Source organism: Lipotes vexillifer, unplaced genomic scaffold (genome assembly GCF_000442215.2).
Source record: "Lipotes vexillifer unplaced genomic scaffold, Lipotes_vexillifer_v1.1 scaffold311, whole genome shotgun sequence".
Classification (NCBI taxonomy): Eukaryota; Metazoa; Chordata; class Mammalia; order Artiodactyla; family Lipotidae; genus Lipotes; species Lipotes vexillifer.
Window position 1 is genome coordinate 5005300 of NW_006791012.1, and position 18347 is coordinate 5023646.

General features: G+C 40.6%; 1 pseudogene; it reads left to right on the forward strand.

The window, feature by feature from the left end:
- The first annotated feature begins 359 nt into the window (after positions 1 to 359).
- On the forward strand, positions 360 to 6802 carry LOC103086391 (nucleoplasmin-2 pseudogene; annotated as a pseudogene).
- The last annotated feature ends 11545 nt before the right edge of the window (positions 6803 to 18347 follow it).

Here is an 18347-nt window from a genome sequence, read left to right on the forward strand (position 1 = left end):
GCATTCCTGGGGTCTGGTGGAGGTGGGCCCTCTGGAATTCTATTTATAAGACAACTCAAGTTGCTTCCAAAGAAGAACTAACCCAGTAGAAGAAAGAACCAAATTACAGAGGTTGCATTAAGGGCAGCAGATGGGGTTGAATATATCTGAGTACATCATGGTGTCTGCCACTCAGATTGTTTGCCGCCCAGCCTGGTGGACTCATTCATTCTTTCAACAAATAGCAATTGAACAGTCTGTCCCTGAGTCCTGTGACCCCAGCACAGCTGTAATATAAGATCTAGTAAGAGCTAATGGAGCTGTTTGTTTTGTTTTGTTTTGCTAATCTTAGGACACAGGGAGTGCAGCTTATCAGTGGTATGACTGTTGGTGCCAGGACTGTCAACACTTCCGATGCCTTGAAGTTGGACTTCAGCCTTGCAGACCTCCTAGCATACAGTGGCAGTGCCTTTGGTGAGCAGCGATGACCTAGCTTGGAAGGTTGGCAGCAGCTGTTTTTAACAGGCAAGGAGAACTCTGAATACCATTTGACAGCCTATTCTTGGAGCACACATGCGACATCCCTGGGTACCCTGATTTAGGGGCAGTAGAGGATGAACCCTCTAGCAGAGGTAAAGAAATGCTATTTTGTAGCTATGGTTCTTACTATGTGTAACATAAGTTACACATGGAAAAACACTGAGTCCTCAATGGAATCTATAACTTTTTTTTTTCTTTTTTGACTTGGCAGCATTTAAAGAAACAACATGTTGCTTTTTGTGATAAGGTTAAAGTATGTGCTTGCAGTGAACAAGGTAGACTTAAAGATCAAATCTCAAACATTTGGTTTCCTTTTTTAAAATAAAGCGCGGTGAGATTATTGTAGGCTTTGGGACATGAGGTCTGAAAAATCATAGCACACATTACTAATTTATTTTCTCTCTCTCAAAACATCCTTAAAAAATGAAACAATATTGCTGATGAGCTGTTTTTTGGCACCAACAAGCAGCTTACTGCAAAGGAAAAAGAACTTTGGAAACAGCCACTCCTTTCCTGCCAGAATTTTGAGAGATTGATGACCTTTTCCTTCATTTCTGCAATGCCTATAGGCTGCAGATTTTCAGTAACTTCCTGAAATCCCAAATTGAATTCTATTAAAAACATATTTGTTATTCTACACAAAAAAAATGTTTGGAGTTTGGAGATCACAAATCTCTGTAAGACCTACGGAATTCCTCAAAGTAACCAGAATTTTCCAGAAAGAGTCAAGTAGTTGCTACACTACATTTAACTCAGTGTTTTATGATACCTAATGAGCAAGGTGTGTGGTATGTCAATATTCCAACTAGATAGCAATACCTTGCTATTGATTTATGTAAAATATATATATATATATATATATATATATATATATGTGTGTGTGTGTGTGTGTCTTGTAGATTTCCAATTTTCTGGTAGAGCCATATTTTTTTTCTTGATTGCTATACGTTTGAAACCCATTTTTTTAAGCCCAAGCAAATTGAGTTATTTTATTTTGATACTTCACTTCTAGCCAACCCAGAGTATCCACAGTGGAATGTGAGTTAGGCGGTGGGGACAGGGATCAGGAGATTTGAGTTCTAACCAGCCAAGTTTACCTGGACAGGTCAGTTCCCGCTTTGGGGCTCAGTTTCACTCTTGGTAAAGTTGGAGGTGGGACAAATTGACCCAGAGTTCTGTGATTAGTCCAAAGTTCTGTGACTAGGGTTCCACATTCCTTAACCTCTGGATTATGAGAGCTCTCCCTGAAGAATCCTAATGACGGATTCAGTATTTGAAAGAGAAAAATTCACCTTGAGAGGACTCTCAGAAGCTATTGATATTACATATTTCTTTTTTTTTTTTAGAGAGAGAGCTGGGGTAATTTTCTGTGTACATTTGGGTACAAGTGACTGGTGTTGTTAGCAATCAATCAAAGGCTTATTTCTATATTAACTTAATAGAATTTAGTTTCCTGGAATGCAAATTAGTAACAGGAATATGAAACATTTATTTGATTCTGTTTTTATAATGTTTATTTCCTCCATGCCCCCTCCTTCCGACTCTCACCTGGCCTCTTCTCCCTAACCCTTTTTACACATGATTTTATACTTGGGTTATCAGCTTAATCTCAAATTCAGCTCTTCTCGAGTTACTTTCCTGCTCAAAACCTTAATACCTTTCCGTTTACTGCATTGTAAAATACAAACTCCTCATGGCACACAGAGTCCTGTACCATCTGACACAGTGCAGCGTCCCATCATTGTGGCCCATTACTCCTTTTACCTTAGCCTTTCAAGCTCCCTGCTCTTTCTTTCCATGCCCAGAATTGTTCTGGCTCTCTGCCTTTGTCCCATTGATTCTTGCTTCCTGTTTTCACTTGTTCAGATTCTACCTATTCTTAAAATTTAAGGCCAAGGTTCTGCTACCAGCTTTTCTTGATCTCTCCTAAATGTAGGCAACCTCTTTTTTCTGAGCTCCCGTGGCAACTTACCTGCATTTCTCTCATAGCAGTTATCACTTTCTACTCTATGTTTCTACTCTACTCTATAAATATATTACAGATATTTATGTTCATATCAATCTTCCTCACTAGATAATCAGCTTTATGAAGTCAGAAGCAATGTCTGTTCCATATTTGTAGTCCTCAAAGTACCTGGCATGTAGCAGTTCCTCCACAAATGTTTGTTCGATGAATAAAAAATATCAGAGCAGGGCTTGCCTGGTGGCACAGTGGTTAAGAACCTGCCTGCCAATGCAGGGGACACAGGTTTAAGCCCTGGTCTGGGAAGATCCCACATGCCGCAGAGCAACTAAGCCTGTGCACCACAACTACTGAGCCTGTGCTCTAGAGCCCACGAGCCACAACTACTGAAGCCCGAGGGCCTAGAGCCCGTGCTCCACAACAAGAGAAGCCACTGCAGTGAGAAGCCCGCGCACTGCAACGAAGAGTAGCCCCCACTCGCTGCAACTAGAGAAAGCTGCTCGCAGCAACAAAGACCCAAAGCAGCCAAAATTTAATTAATTAATTTTAAAAAAATCAGAGTTGCCATGGGAAATTTCTCCATTTATCTATTATCTATCTGGCTATCTATCTATCCTATAATTTTTCAGCCTATTTCTGGTTTCAGTGAGGAAAATCAGGAAAAAAAGAAAAATGAGAAAGATACAATAACTTAAACTGCTGGTTTAGTGTGTAATTAATATCTAGTTCCCTTCCTTCAAGCATTGTGCTGTACTCAGCTTTCAAAAGTGATTTAGGTTCACATGAGTTTGTGTACTGTGATGTTCAAATGTTTGTTAAAACTGATGCAACTCTATGAAAAAGATCAACACTAACTCTGCAGATGCATCATACAAATTTTAATCTGGTGAGGTGAAAAATTCACTTGAGGCATTGCTACATGTGGGGCACAGAAAACAGTTGTGGCCTTTTTTTCTTTCTTTGCGGGGGTGGGGCAAAGAACAGCCATTCAATGGAAAACAGACAGATGACTGACCATAGGGCTCATGATGGATATAGATATAGATATATATACACACATATATATTAAAGTGGTTATATATTTATATATATATAATGCTATATATTAATTACATAATATTTATATAGTATATACAATATATAAATGTATATTTGTATATATAAAAAAGACTTTATTCATTTCTATACCTTTTGGATATTTGCCAAGTTTTAGACAAATTCTTTATCTTAAAATTAATCTTGGGACTTCCCTTGTGGTCAAGTAGTAAAAAATCCACCTTACAATGCAGGGGATGTGGTTTTGATCCCTGGTCAGGGAACTAAGATCCCACATGCCATGGGGCAACTAAGCCTGTGCGCCACAACTACTGAGCTAGCGCTCCTCAGTTAGAGAGCCCACATGCCACAAACTACAGAGCCCATGCGCCCTGGAGCCTGCGCGCCACAACTAGAGAGAGAGAAGAAAAAAAACCTGCACGCCACAACTAGAGAGAAACCCGTAAAGATCCCGCATGCCACAACTAAGACCCGATGCAGCCAAAAAAAAATGAAGTAAATAATAAATCTTAAAATAATAAAATTAATCTTAAGAGCCTCACATCACATACTTGAAATAAAAGCTTTTATTTGTATATTGGCTTATAATTTTTCAAGCGCTTCCATCCTTATTAACTCATTTGATTCTCATGTTTTATTTCCAAACATATATTTTACACCTATTTATAATTGTTCATCCATCATGAAAATGGAAAAATTCCATTTCTTATAAATGCAGTAGATTTGTCTGCTGGCCCTTTATTTGCTTCACTCTTCTCTTTCTAATATATTTTATCCATATACCAACAGTCTTCCTGACTTTCTACATCTGTAGTTCTTCCTGTTTCTGATTTCCCACTCTTTATTTTTAAGACGCTGATTTGTTCTTCATCTTTCTTCTTCCTCTGAGAAAGATCTGTAAGTTTTTTCTTTGGAACTGTAATTCATCTCTTCCTTCCCCTTAATCTTTTTTTTTTAAGGCAATGCCAATTTTTTTTTTTGGGCTGTGTTGGGTCTTCGTTTCTGTGCGAGGGCTTTCTCCAGTTGTGGCAAGTGGGGGCCACTCTTCATCGTGGTGCGCGGGCCTCTCACTATCGCAGCCGCACTTGTTGTGGAGCACAAGCTTCAGACGCGCAGGCTCAGTAATTGTGGCTCACGGGCCCAGTTGCTCCGCGGCATGTGGGATCCTCCCAGACCAGGGCTTGAACCCACGTACCCTGCATTGGCAGGCAGATTCTCAACCACTGTGCCACCAGGGAAGCCCCCTTCCCCTTAATCTTGACTGACTCCAAAGATACTTAGTTGTAACCCATGCAATGGTAGTTGCTGCCCCTTAACTTGAACATTTTTATTGGAGAATCATTGTTTGCTAAAACATTTAGTAAGATATTTTTGTCTTATATTATATTTAATATAAACCATATTTATTAATTTGTTCTCTTATTTTCTATAGCCTCAAAGATTGTTTTAATACTCAGATTTATTGTTTATTCTTTTATAAATATACATCTCCTTTAAGAGTTCTTTGATAATTTCCTATCACACTGTTTAGGTCCTCAGTCTTTACATTCCATTGATAATCCTTCATCATACTTCTGGAAAGACATCTGTCTTCTATATTTACAAATCTTTCTTTAGCAGGATTTGCTGTTTCATCTTGGGCAGGGTGGAATTTGAAGCTTGATCTCTAATTGTTACATTTTCTTCCCTTTCAGAGTGAATGCCCATTCTTTTTTTTTCAGCCACACCATGCAGTGTGTGGAATCTTAGTTCCCCAAGCAGGGATCGAACCTGCACTCCCTTCATTGGAAGCACAGAGTCTTAACCACTGGACCGCCAGGGAAGTCCCGATGCCCATTCTATACTTTACAGATTTAGTGCTATCATATTCCTCTTTATGTCCCATTGTTTTATTATTGTTGGCATCCATACCTGTTTTTTTTTTTTTTTTTGCGGTACGTGGGCCTCTCACTGTTGTGGCCTCTCCTGTTGCGGAGCACAGGCTCTGGACGCACAGGCTCAGCGGCCATGGCTCACAGGCCCAGCCGCTCCGCGGCATGTGGGATCTTCCCGGACCGGGGAACGAACCCGTGTCCCCTGCATCGGCAGGCGGACTCTCAACCACTGCACCACCAGGGAAGCCCCATACCTGTTTATATTGATTATTCTTTATATGTTTTAAATGCTCACATTCCTTTTTTTTTTTTTTTGGCCAAATGATGCCATTTAGCTATAACTGCATAACAACACCTCCTTTTCATATCTTCCCCTGAGGTTTCTTGGACTTGGCTGGCACTTTCTTATGGGAGGGTCTACACACCATAACACCAGAAAGACCTATGGTCACATGAAACTTTAACTAGCTCCCTTCTTTCCTCATTTTTTCCTGGAGAGTGGGGATTGGGTTCATGTACCAGTGTAACATCCTTACCTATTTTAGCAGTTTAACTGGCACTTTCTGGCTCTTCGTAGTCTCAAAGAGAAAATCATCATTGGTCCATGCCTAAGACTTTTCTTTATTTAAACAAAACAAGTAGTCTTCCTCTGACCTTCCTTTGGTGTCTTAACCCTTCTCTCTCTAGTCCCTTTTCTTTTGCTTACCTTGTACCATTTGATTATACATCTGAATCCTTCAATGGACTGCAAACTCTTTTGAAGACAAAAGCTAGATTGTATTTTTGCTACCTTCCACATCCTAATGCTGCAGCACAGCTGAAAAGGCAATAACAGTCATGCTCTGGAGCTGTGAGCTAAACCAGTAGAAGCAGAAGCAGGGGAAGCAGGACTGTAAGCTGTTGTCTAGTATGATTTGCTTGGGGGAAAAAAGCCAAAGAGAAGATGAACCTTGTGGAGATTCTGTCCCCAGCAAGCCAGGAGGACAAGAAGACAAAACCCATCACATCACCACCAACCTACCCATGTCACCATGATGGGACTGGAGCTTTCTCCTCCAGTCACTTTTCAGCTCCAGGCTGGCTCTGGACCTGTGTTTCTCAGGCCAGGAATGTTATGATGCTTCAGACTGTCCTTCAGACAGGAGCCCTGAAAGGAGGAGGAAGTGGAGGAGTAGGAAAAGGAGGAAGAGGAGGAAGATAATAATGATGTAGATGTATCCCTAGAGAAGGAGACCCCTGTCAAACAAGTCAAGAGGCTAGTACCCCAGAAACAGATGAACTTTACTGAGGAAGAAAAGGTAGAAAAAGAAGAGAAGCAGTGAGAACCAGTCTTAAAGACAAGAGCCCTGTGAGAAGGGCCAAACCTGAAAAGCTGGGATCCAAGAAATGAGGAACCAGGAATGGCTTAGCTGCAGTGACTGAGAGAGGGTCTGCAAGTGGGCCTTCCTTGGAGTGTGCTGCAAACTTGGGTGCCCCCCCACCCCAGTCCCCCTCCATTTGAGTCTGAAGGTGATGGAGGTGTTGTGGAAGGTGCAATACAAGAGCCGTCACCCCCAGCTATCTAGTTTCAGCAGCACCTGGAGAGAAGAGCCCTGACCTCAGCACTACAATAAAGTTTGCTTTGCTAGGAAATTTTTTTTTTAAGTATCCAACACTTAGCACAGTACATTATACATTATAATGTTTCAGCAAAATATTTGTTAAATAAGATTTTTTTTTGTTTATCTTAAGTTCATCGGGTAGCTACTTCTCACTTTTTGCCATACCACTGGAACTTTTGTCTTACTTTCTTCTCTTTTGCCAGTTTTCTAGCAGTATTTCTGCAAAACTGCATTACTGTGGGTACAGGGTTGCCTTTTGGATGATGAAAATGTCTTGGATCTAGTTAGAAGTGATGATTGCTCAATACAGTGAAATGTGCTAATGCAACTGAATAGTACACCTTTTAAAATGTTAATGGTTAATTTATGTTATATGAATTTCACCTCAATTTTTAAAAAAACTGCATTATTTGAGTTAGTAACACAAAGAACCACCACTTTTTAAACAGTCTCATTCTTGTCTTTTTTTGAAAAATTTTTTTTTATCATTCTTATCTTTTAAAATGCTGCTAATACTTCTCTTGCAGGGACCTGGCTCTTTCACCTTTCTCCCACATGCCACTGAAAACAACAGTGAAATGTTGGTCCAGGCGACTGTCTAAAGGCTTTGTGGGACTCAGCAGTGAGGTCATCAGCATTTGGTCACAATTTATTCGTTAGCTATCATTAATACAGTAAGTCATTTTTGCTCATTTAATGACACTCCCTATTCGTGCCCATTCTTTCTCTTCCTTTTTTTCTCAGTATCTTTTCTGGCTCTTGAATCAGTTCCTTAAAGAATGCTGTCACCTATCTCTTGGAGACTTTTTAAGAAGATACTACTCCTAGAGGACTTCAGTCCTTATGGGATTACTTGTTCCTGATACAGATCTGACCATTTCTACTCCTTTTTATTTTTGTTGGGGAGGGGTAGAAAATCAATCTCTGGAAATAGAAGGGAGAAAAATTTTCCTTCCTGTGGGTTTTTGGAGTCAGACAGCCTCAGGTCAAATCCTTGTGCTGTCAGATACTAGCTGTGTGATCTTGAGTCTGTCATTTGGGCAAGTCAGTTTTCTCATGTGAAAACTGGGTACTAACTATCTACCTTCTAAGGTCCTTGTGGAGATTGAATCTGATAATGCATATAAATGTCCCTTGAGGGTGCACACGTGCATGTGTATGGGTGTCTGTGTGCAAACTTATTTTATTTTCTAATTCTCTCCTAGTATCAGAAGCTACTCCACCTTCCTTATTACAAACACTGAGTGACAATTGCTTTTATCTGCTCCCTGCCTGGGGCATTGTCTCTTTCTTCCGTCCCCACTATGCATAAACAAATGCCAGTCAAGGAAGCACCCAGGTGGAAAACTGAGCATGGACTGTATTTGATTAGCATTATAAGAAAAAAACACAGGAGTAGGTATCAGACACAGGAAGAAAAGGAAAAGCAACCTCTGTGTGATAAAACTTATAATTCCTCTTTGTAATCTTTATTTTTTGGTAGGAAGTTTTTTTCACTGCACAAAAATAGCATATAGAACTTAAATATTGTGCAGAAATTTGGTTATAATGGCTGTATTCCTTTAATCTAGGGAGGAGGAGGAGGGAAAGCCTTGAACTGTGATGAAAGTTATTCCACGTGTTAAATAAGGAAATAGAAATTTGAGTTGTGCAATATTTCCGATTTGTTTTTAACATGAAGGGGAAATTGCCTGATGTGTTATCAGGAGGCAGAAAGGTTCAGGGAAAGGGCTCTAGATTGAGGATCAGGAGATGCAGGTCCGGGCCCTGCCACTAACTGAGTGACCTTGACAGGCCACTTCTAGCTGGACCTATTTATTCATCTGGAAAATGCAAGCACTGAGTCAAACCTCTCCCCCTGCCCCCACCTTTTTTAACTCAAGAACTGCTTTTTACAGAACGACTCCACTCTCCAGGAATTTTTTTTAAATGTTTTATCGTTTTGTGTGGTATATTATGAAATGCTTACAGGTTAAAAAAGCATTTTAGAATAGTGTTTCAATAAAAATATATTAATATAATTTTAATAAAACCACTAATATATAACCAGAATATATTTCCTTTTTTTTTTTAACTTGTTTATTTATTTATTTGGCTGCGTTGGGTTTTCGTTGCTGTGCGCGGGCCTTCTCTAGTTGCAGCGAGCAGGGGCTACTCTTCATTGTGGTGGCTTCTCTTGTTGAGGAGCACAGGCTCCAGGCGCGCAGGCTTCAGTAGTTGTGGCTCGTGGGCTCTAGAGCACAGGCTCAGTAGTTGTGGCTCATGGGCTTAGTTGTTCCGTGGCGTGTGGGATCTTCCTGGACCAGGGATTGAACCCGTGTCCCCTGCATTGGTAGGTGGATTTTTAACCACTGTGCCACCAGGGAAGTCCCTATTTCCTGTTATGACAACATTGAATTAGAAAACACTGAGTCATATTATCTCCATGTCAGTGTTTTATTTAGAATACATTTTTTCAAAGAAAAATTTTAGTTAGTAAAATATGGCACTATAATTGATTTTTACTTTGACCCTGATATTGTAGGGAATATCATGATTTTGGATACTGTGGAGTGGACTCTTTGGGGGTATAACTGTCTTTTGTTCAAAAGCTGTACAGAATATGTCAATGTATATTCTTACAAAATATAGATTAAGGTTTTTTTGGGTGAAATATGTAATTCTTGGTGCTGGTTATAAATAGAGATTGGATGAATAGTTAGGTGGAGAGTAAGTTTATTGTAACTTCCAAATTATTTTCAGTCTGTGTTCCTGAGACCATATATTGAAAATTGCCTTGATACCTGCTGGAAGGCATCCCCTTGGAATTCAGAGATAAGCTGTTCTGAGTGGCATATGAGGGGGGTGTTGAGTGGAAGAATGCCAATGCCACATTCAAGTCTAGATACCTTGCTTGCTTGTGGAGTAACTGGGTAAATCACTTAACCTTGAGCCTCAGTTTCCTCATCTGTAAAATGAGGGTAATTGTATATCTATTGATACTTCCTGGGGTTGTCATAAGTCTTAAATAAAATAAAGTATACAGCATTACTTTGAAAAAGCATCACATGAATGTTGTTATCATGTAGCATTTGGCAGGGCCCAGACCAGGGGGAGGTGAGTGAGGTTCCGGGGCTCAACTTTTAAGGAGGCCCTCGTTCTCAGATCTGACCCTGCGCTTGACCCATCCTGAGAGTGCGCACGTCCTTAAATGTAGGGCCAGCAGGCTTCTCACTCATCTCGCCCTAGTCCAGGCCCTGGTGTTTGGCCAAGCACAGTTCCTGTGAATAGGAGCTATACAGCTTTAGATGTGGGTCTGGTTTCTGAAAGACTTTTTTTTTTTTTTTTTTTTTTTTGCGGTACGCGGGCCTCTCACTGCTGTGGCCTCTCCTGTTGCAAAGCACGGGCTCCGGACGCACAGGCTCAGCAGCCATGGCTTACGGGCCTAGCCGCTCCGCGGCATGTGGGATTTTCCCGGACCAGGGCACGAACCCGTGTCCCCTGCATCGGCAGGCGGACTCTCAACCACTGCGCCACCAGGGAAGCCCTGAAAGACTATTTTTGTTGTTGTTTCTTACACTGAGGTAGGTTAGGAGCAGCTGTTCCTTCTCCCTCAAAGCTATAAAGCTGCTGCTTGGATAAAACAATCCTCTAACTTCCTTTTTTTTTTTCTTTCTTTCTATTCCCTTATTATGTTACTCATACACCTGTGCATGGTTAGATGTTACAAGATATATTCATTTTATCTTCAGATATTCTTTTGGAGATAGTGTTACATTATGATGGACTGCTAAAAAATACCATGTCTGCATTATTGTTTTCTGGAATTTGCAGTACTGAGGGGATCTTTTAACTTCATCTTCTTTAAATCGCTTGCTTTCAAGGTAGAAGCAATTTACTTGTCAAGTAAAAAGATGTTGCAAGGTTATCATAAAAAATTCCAGAGGTGAATGGGTATGAAAGCAGTTCTTCTAGGCTCAGAGCCAGTCCTAGAAACAAAAATGAATTGCCCCTCTGCACAAACAGATTTTTCAAGATCTGTTCACATGCCCACGCGTGTCTGACTGAGGTGGGCTTTTCCGGGTAACCGTTCAGTGACAAACCTCTCATTGAGTTCTTTAAACAAGGGAGGCTAGTGTTAATGGTTAGTTTTAGAACTTTTAAAAGTTGCTTACTAGGAGAGTTTTACAGTTTGTTGCCCATATTTCCTTTGAGTTTCCTCACGCTGCTGTTAAAAGGTTTGACCCACTCTTAAATTTTGCCCCACTATGCCCTATACTTACCTTCTAAATCTTTGCAGATACCCAGATATGATTAATGATATTTTGAAGCTAAATCTGTCACAGAGGAATTATGACTTTTTTAAATATGAAAATATAGTCAGGCTCAATGATTAGTAAAATCTGAAGAGGCAAGAGGAAAGAGAGAGATTCCCCAGGAATATGACCTACAGTAAAAGTATTGATGAGGTTCTTTCAAAGAGTGCATTTTTTGCCCTTTAGTAGTTAAGAAGGAGAAGAAAAAAGGCATAAGATCATTTTTTGTCTATTGATTTAATGGAAAATTAGAACATAGATTAAATGTGGCCCTTTTAGACCATTTTTTTTCCCTATTGTGAAAGGTAAATACATGTATGGGCAAGAATTTCAGAATAGCAATAAACAACTACATCAAACTATTGGGTTGGCCAAAAAGTTCGTTCGCATTTTTCCATAACATGTTATGGATGGAAGATGCATCATTCAGGTATTTTTCCTTTATTACTCAGCAGTGTGTATTTGTGGGGGTTATAATTTATCTCTCATAGGACTTTCTCAAACTGGGCAGGACATAATAAGCCATGTGCTAGTTGTGTGAGTTGTTAATTAAGGATAAAGGAATTTCAAATTAAAGCACAGGTAGCAAATCTGGTAAAATGCCACACAAATTTACTAGAGGTTTAAAATGGACACTATGCTAGACATTGAAGTTATGGGGGATTTTTTTCTCCTTTTTTTATGTTTTTGAACTTTGCCAAGTTTTCTTAGTGAGCACATTACTTTTATAATAAAAAAAAGTAGAGGAAAAATAAAAATATTTTCATATAACAGTACAGCTCACCAGTAGTTCAGATAAGGGGGCAGTGGAAGGTAAACTTGGGTAGAGTCCAAACTGGTATTAATATGCCTTCACTCATCCATAATTCAACAACTATTTATAGAATGTCAACTACCGTGCAAAGCACTGTGTGAGGACTGGGCAGCTAATGATGAACTCCAGCGTGGAGCTTCTGCTCTAGGAGAGTTCTTCAATTAGCATTGTGATAAGGACTACAAAGAAATAAGATTCTTTTTTAAAAAAAATAAATTTATTTATTTATTTAATTTTGGCTGTGTTGGGTCTTCGTTGTGCACACGAGCTTTCTCTAGTTGCGGTGAGTGGGGGCTACTCTTCGTTGCGGTGCGTGGGCTCCTCGTTGCGGGGGCTTCTCTTGTTGCGGAGCACGAGCTCTGGGCATGTGGGCTTCAATAGATGTGGCATGTGGGCTCAGTAGTTGTGGCTCGCGGGCTCTAGAGTGCAGGCTCATTAGTTGTGACGCACAGGCTTAGCTGCTCCGTGGCATGTGGGATCTTCCTGGACCAGGGCTCGAACCCGTGTTCCCTGCATTGGCAGGCGGATTCTTAACCACTGTGCCACCAGGGAAACCCACAAAATAAGATTCTAAGAGGGTTTATAATAGCAGAACCTGACCAGGTCAGAGGGTAGGGAGGTCGAGGAAGGTGGCTGTGAGGAAGTTTCCATTCTGAAGGGTGAGCAGGAATTAGCCAAGTAGGAGGGGTGGGGAAAAGGAAGCATTCTAAGTGGAGGGAACGGTTTCTGGGAAGGCCCAGAAATTGGAAAAGCATGTCAAGAAACTGCAAATCCATCATGGCTGGAGCCAGGAGAGTGAGGGAGTTACTGATTGTGAAATTTATTTTTTTAGGACTTACATTTTTAAAAGAACATTCTGGCTGTTCTGTAGATTCCAGACTAGAAGGTGCAAAAGGGGATACAGGGAACCCTGGAGAAGGCTATTACAATGATCCAGCTGAGAGATCATGGTGGCCTGGCATCCGGCTTGGGGCATAATAGACAAATTCCAGAGACAATACAGGAGACAGAATTGTAAAGAGTTGCTGCTTGGTTGGTTATGGGAGACAGGAAGTTGTCAAGAATGACTCCCAAAATTTCTGACTTTAAAAACTAGGGAGATGGTGGTGTTACTGAACTAGAGGACATGGAAAGTTTAAAAGGGAAGGACATGAGTTCTGTTTGGACCATAGTGGATTTTAAGGTAGCTCTGAGACATTCCAGTGGAGGTGTCAAATAGTGAGATATAAAGATCTGGAAATCACAAGAATATAGTAGCAGCAGCCTCAGACAATACTCATTGTCAGGAAGGTGAAATCATCTTAATTCCCAGGAGGTCAAGCCAGTTAGTTGCTATGTGGGGCTACTGGTAAGTAGCCCCTTAGAAATGTGGGTAGAAGCACATTTACAAAGTGTCCCATACACCCCTGTGTACTAAGGAAGGGATATCTTCATAGTTTGTGAATGAGGAAACTGAGGCTAAGAGGAGTTACATCAACTGCCTGAGGCCATTCATCTCATCAGTAGTGAAGAGGGGCATATCAGTCTGGGTCTCAACCAGAAACGGGTGGCAAACTTGAAGGAAGATAATTCAAGGAGGGGTTGTTTGTTTTACAAAGGATTACCAAATAAGGATGCAAAGTGGGGGACCATGAGAAATAGTGCAGTAAACTGGGGCTAGTAGCAGCTGAGCTGTTGTGAACACCCCTAGAATCAAAGTATCAAGAGGAGAGAATCGCTCCCAGACCCGGCGAGGAGAAAGTTATGTGAAGCTACTTTGAAAGGAACAGTGATCCTCAGTTCAAGGACAGTCAGTTGACGCCACCTCGTTCAACTCTCTATTTCTCCCACGTGTCTCCTATCAGGGCCCCCATTGACCAAACCCAACAGGAAGCCAGAGGGCAGAGAGCTAGGCGGAAAGAGGCAGAGGGTGTGATCAAAAGGGAGCTAATAGAGAATAGCAGGACATTGGGGCTTTCATCCGGGTCCATCCACACTCCAAAACCCAGAGCGCGATCAAGAAGGGGTTGCTCAGCGTAAGGCCCTGACGTGATGGAGTACACACGGAGACCTGAGCAGAAGCTCACAGTGAGCTCTCAAATCCTGGACCCCAGGTGAGAGTTAGAGCAAAGCTGAAGTTAGCTCACTGAGGAGCTCTGCCCAGGCCCATCAGATACCTGCGAGCAGACCACCTCTGATCCCATCTGGTAGTGTGGAGCCGACTTTAACGTCTATGACGCCTCCTCTCATGACACCCCTTTGAAGGGAGCAGATAGGGAACATTCATTGTCATTTTATAAATTTGCAAATGAATAAATCATGGAATTGAGTGGCAGCTCCATTTATGCAGTCATGCCAATTCTCCTCGACTCATGTATCTGAACCCCATGTTTGAATTATAAAAGCAGGGATCGTCAGTGTAGACTCTCCCTTAGATAAAGAAGCCTGTTAAAGAGCTGTTTGCTTTGGGGCTTTCTGTTCAGATGTCCCTATTATCACTTGAAATGTCACATGAGAAATTATTTTGCTATTGACATTTCAGGTCTGGGTTAGTGACTGTCTGTCAGGTATGGCAGCATGCTCAGAGAAGTGTTAACTGTTTCTGACTAGGGGGAATGCAGCTTAAAAATGTATAAGGTAATTTAGGTGTCCCATTCTTGACATCCATTTCAATGGGCTATGTTAATATTTATTTTCTTGTCCTGATTATTTTATATGTCCTCCATATTGTTTCTGTTTAACTGCTCTATAAATTACTACCTTCTCAAGCAGGAATTCTCAAAGAACAATACAGCATATACATTCAGAGGTCTCAGGAATGTTGTTTATGTTCAAGAGCTCAGCTTTTATTTTTTCAGAAATCACCTCAACTTAAGGTCAATGGAAAGAGACACACTGAATTATAATATTGTTTGCTATGTAGGAAAAAACAAATGAGGGAGGGTAGGTGGAAATTTGGCATAACATAGGATAAGTCATGGCAGCTATTCATCTTGCTTAAAATCCTACATGCTACAAAACTACCTTGGGAAACTGCCTTGAAAATGGAGTAAAAAAAAAAAAACTGAGGTTAACGTATCTCAATTCCATTCAGCATTTTTTAACTAGTACTTTTTTTTTTTTATAAATAATACACAATGTATTTATTTATTTATTTATGGCTGTGTTGGGTCTTCATTTCTGTGCATGGGCTTTCTCTAGTTGTGGCAAGTGGGGGTCACTCTTCATCGCGGTGCGCAGGCCTCTCACTATCGCGGCCTCTGTTGTTGCGGAGCACAGGCTCCAGACGCGCAGGCTCAGTAAATGTGGCTCACGGGCCCAGTTGCTCCATGGCATGTGGGATTTTCCCAGACCAGGGCTCGAACCTGTGTCGTCTGCATTGGCAGGCAGATTCTCAACCACTGCGCCACCAGGGAAGCCCTAACTAGTACTTTTTTAAGTAATGATAAAAATAGAATAAGATTCAGAATCAAAAAAAAAATAAAGAAGAAAGGTAAATTACTCTCCCACCGCACAGGCAACCACTATTAATGGTTTCTTGGGTGTCCAGATGTATTCTGTGCATATGTAAATAGAGGTAGATTATTTTATGCAGATATTAGTATAAAATAGATAATGCTTCACATCTTATTCTTTTCAGTTAGAAATATATCTTGAAGGTCATTTCATATTAGCACATACAAGTCTATCTTTTAAGGCTGATTTCCAACTGAATTACATTATGTTCTATGTAATATCAATTCTTTAGCATTTGATCCTCTGTGACCTAGTATGGTAAACTTTTATAAATATTCCATATGCTCATAAAGAATGTATATTCTCTGTTGGCAGCAGGCTCGCTCTCTCTCTACACACACATGCACATCTGTCAAATCAAGCTTGTTAATTGTATTGTGAGGTCTTCTACATCTAACTCTTGGTCACCCGGTCTATCAGTTTCTGATAAAGTGATGTTAAAATTTCTCACTATGATTATTGTGCTGATTATTCTCCATTTGCCCTATGATTTATAGATGCTCATAAAGAAAGACCTGCTAGTATCAAATGATAAATTCCTTTAAAAAATCTATTCTTAGCCCTCTGCCCTACTCTCTTGCCCTTTGGTTTCCAGTTAGGTTTGGTCAGTGGGTTTGGCCCACCTCCTTGCCCGACAGAGGTCTGCCTTCCTCCAGGGCAGGAACTCATTCTGGGCAGCCCCTCTTTTACAGCTCTGTCTCTCCGTGGGCTCTAGTAATTCTGTTCCCTTTGTTCCTTCGGGCCTAGAGGAGTAATGGCTTCCCACTGTTGTTAGTTCTTTGGTGCCTCACCATCCCCTCTTGTCCTTTCAACCCTGTATGCACCTGTGTAAACAATCCATTCATTCAGTTCTCTTCAGGTAAACTCTCCTGAACACTATATCTGCAACTCTCCTGAACACAATATCTGCTTCTGTCGAGACTCTGAATTTTCCATTCTTCTTATAATTCAGTTTTTACTTTATTAATTTCAAGGCTATCTTGTCAAGTATACATAAACTTGTGGTTGATGTATCTCTTTGATAGATTGTTCCTTTTATATATTAATGGGTTTTGTTTAAGTATTATTTTGTCTGATAGTAACTGATAGACCAGTCTTCTTTTAGTTTGTATTTATATGGTACAATTTTTTTTCTTGCCATCTCCTGTTTTTCAACCTTTCTGTGTTGTTTTGTTTTGAAGTGTATATCTTTTTTTTTTTGTGGTATGCGGGCCTCTCACTGCTGTGGCCTCTCCCGTTGCGGAGCACAGGCTCCGTACGCACAGGCTCAGCGGCCATGGCTCACGGGCCCAGCCGCTCCGCGGCATGTGGGATCTTCCCGGACCGGGGCACAAACCCATGTCCCCTGCATCGGCAAGCGGACTCTCAACCACTGCGCCACCAGGGAAGCCCTGAAGTGTATATCTTTAAGAAAGTTTATACTTTGATTTTTAACTCAATCTGATAAATTAACAGGTAAATTTTATCCATTCACATTTATTGTGATTACTGATATATTTGAACTTATTTTTGCCATATTACTTTCAGTTTTCTGTTTACTCCCTCTTCTAGTTTTGACACAGATTGTATTCTTACTCTTTAAGTTATAATATCCTTAACTATTATTTTCCCTAAAGTATGAAATTGTTTGATATCTCTGTCCTCTTCCCTGAAAAAAAATGGACCTTAGCACATTCTAACTCCCCAATGAACACCTATCCCTGTCTTCCTTATCATTATAGAGAATTTTAATTCCACCTTTTTTTAGCATAAAAATAGATTTCTTCTTATAGTCAGTGGTTGAAATGCATTTGCCAACATGTTTTATCAGTTCTGTGGTGGCAGCGCAGTGTCCTGTGCTGTGGTGATGTGAAGGTACCACAAATCTAGTCCCTGAATAAGCTGGTGATTGGGCAGGTCCTTGCTGCAAAACTCTGTCTGTTTCCTATTGCCTTCTTAGATAAGCAGCTTCTTATAAGCTGTGACCCCAGACAGCAACCAGGGTGGCAACTTCATGGCTGGGAGAGCCTCATTCCTGCCCTGTCCCTGTCTTCAATCCTGAGCAGCTCTGCCCACTTTGGACATGGAGTGACCACTTTGTATTTCTAGTCTATTTCTGAAATGTGGAAACATTTACCATATTTTGATGATAACTGTATATTCAAATTGTTCTCTTTTTATATTGTAACTGTTATTACCATGTATTGTTTAAGTGTGCCTCAAAGTGTAAATTTACGATGCTATCTGGTTTGGAAGTTGAATCCCAAAGTTTGTATTGAGCTCCTACAGTATGCCTTGCCCTATGTGGCAGAAAACACCCACAAAAGTGTCTCTCTCTTTAAGAAGCTTATAATTTCCTAAGTGAAAGAAGATATACACATACATGAAACAATTTTAAAAATATAAGGCAGAATGATATTCAGGTGTCAAAATCTGTGATATTTTCCGCAGGTATAGAAAGCAACGTGAATGCCACAATAGTTGCAGTGGCTGGGGATGACTGTTTTGTTGCTCCTAGTTTATTTGGAGGGAAAGGGGCACAAGAAGATGACTATACGTTTGTTAAATATCACCTAGGCTGGTGCATACATCCACACATATGAAAGGACATTTTATTAAGTATTATATGTTATAACCAATCCTCTTCATGGAGCTCTTCATGCTCTAAATATGCACCTTGAAAAAACACGTTTAACTTTCTCTAATAGATTCAATTAACTTTGAATTAGGTAGACCCTTCTTACCTGCTGG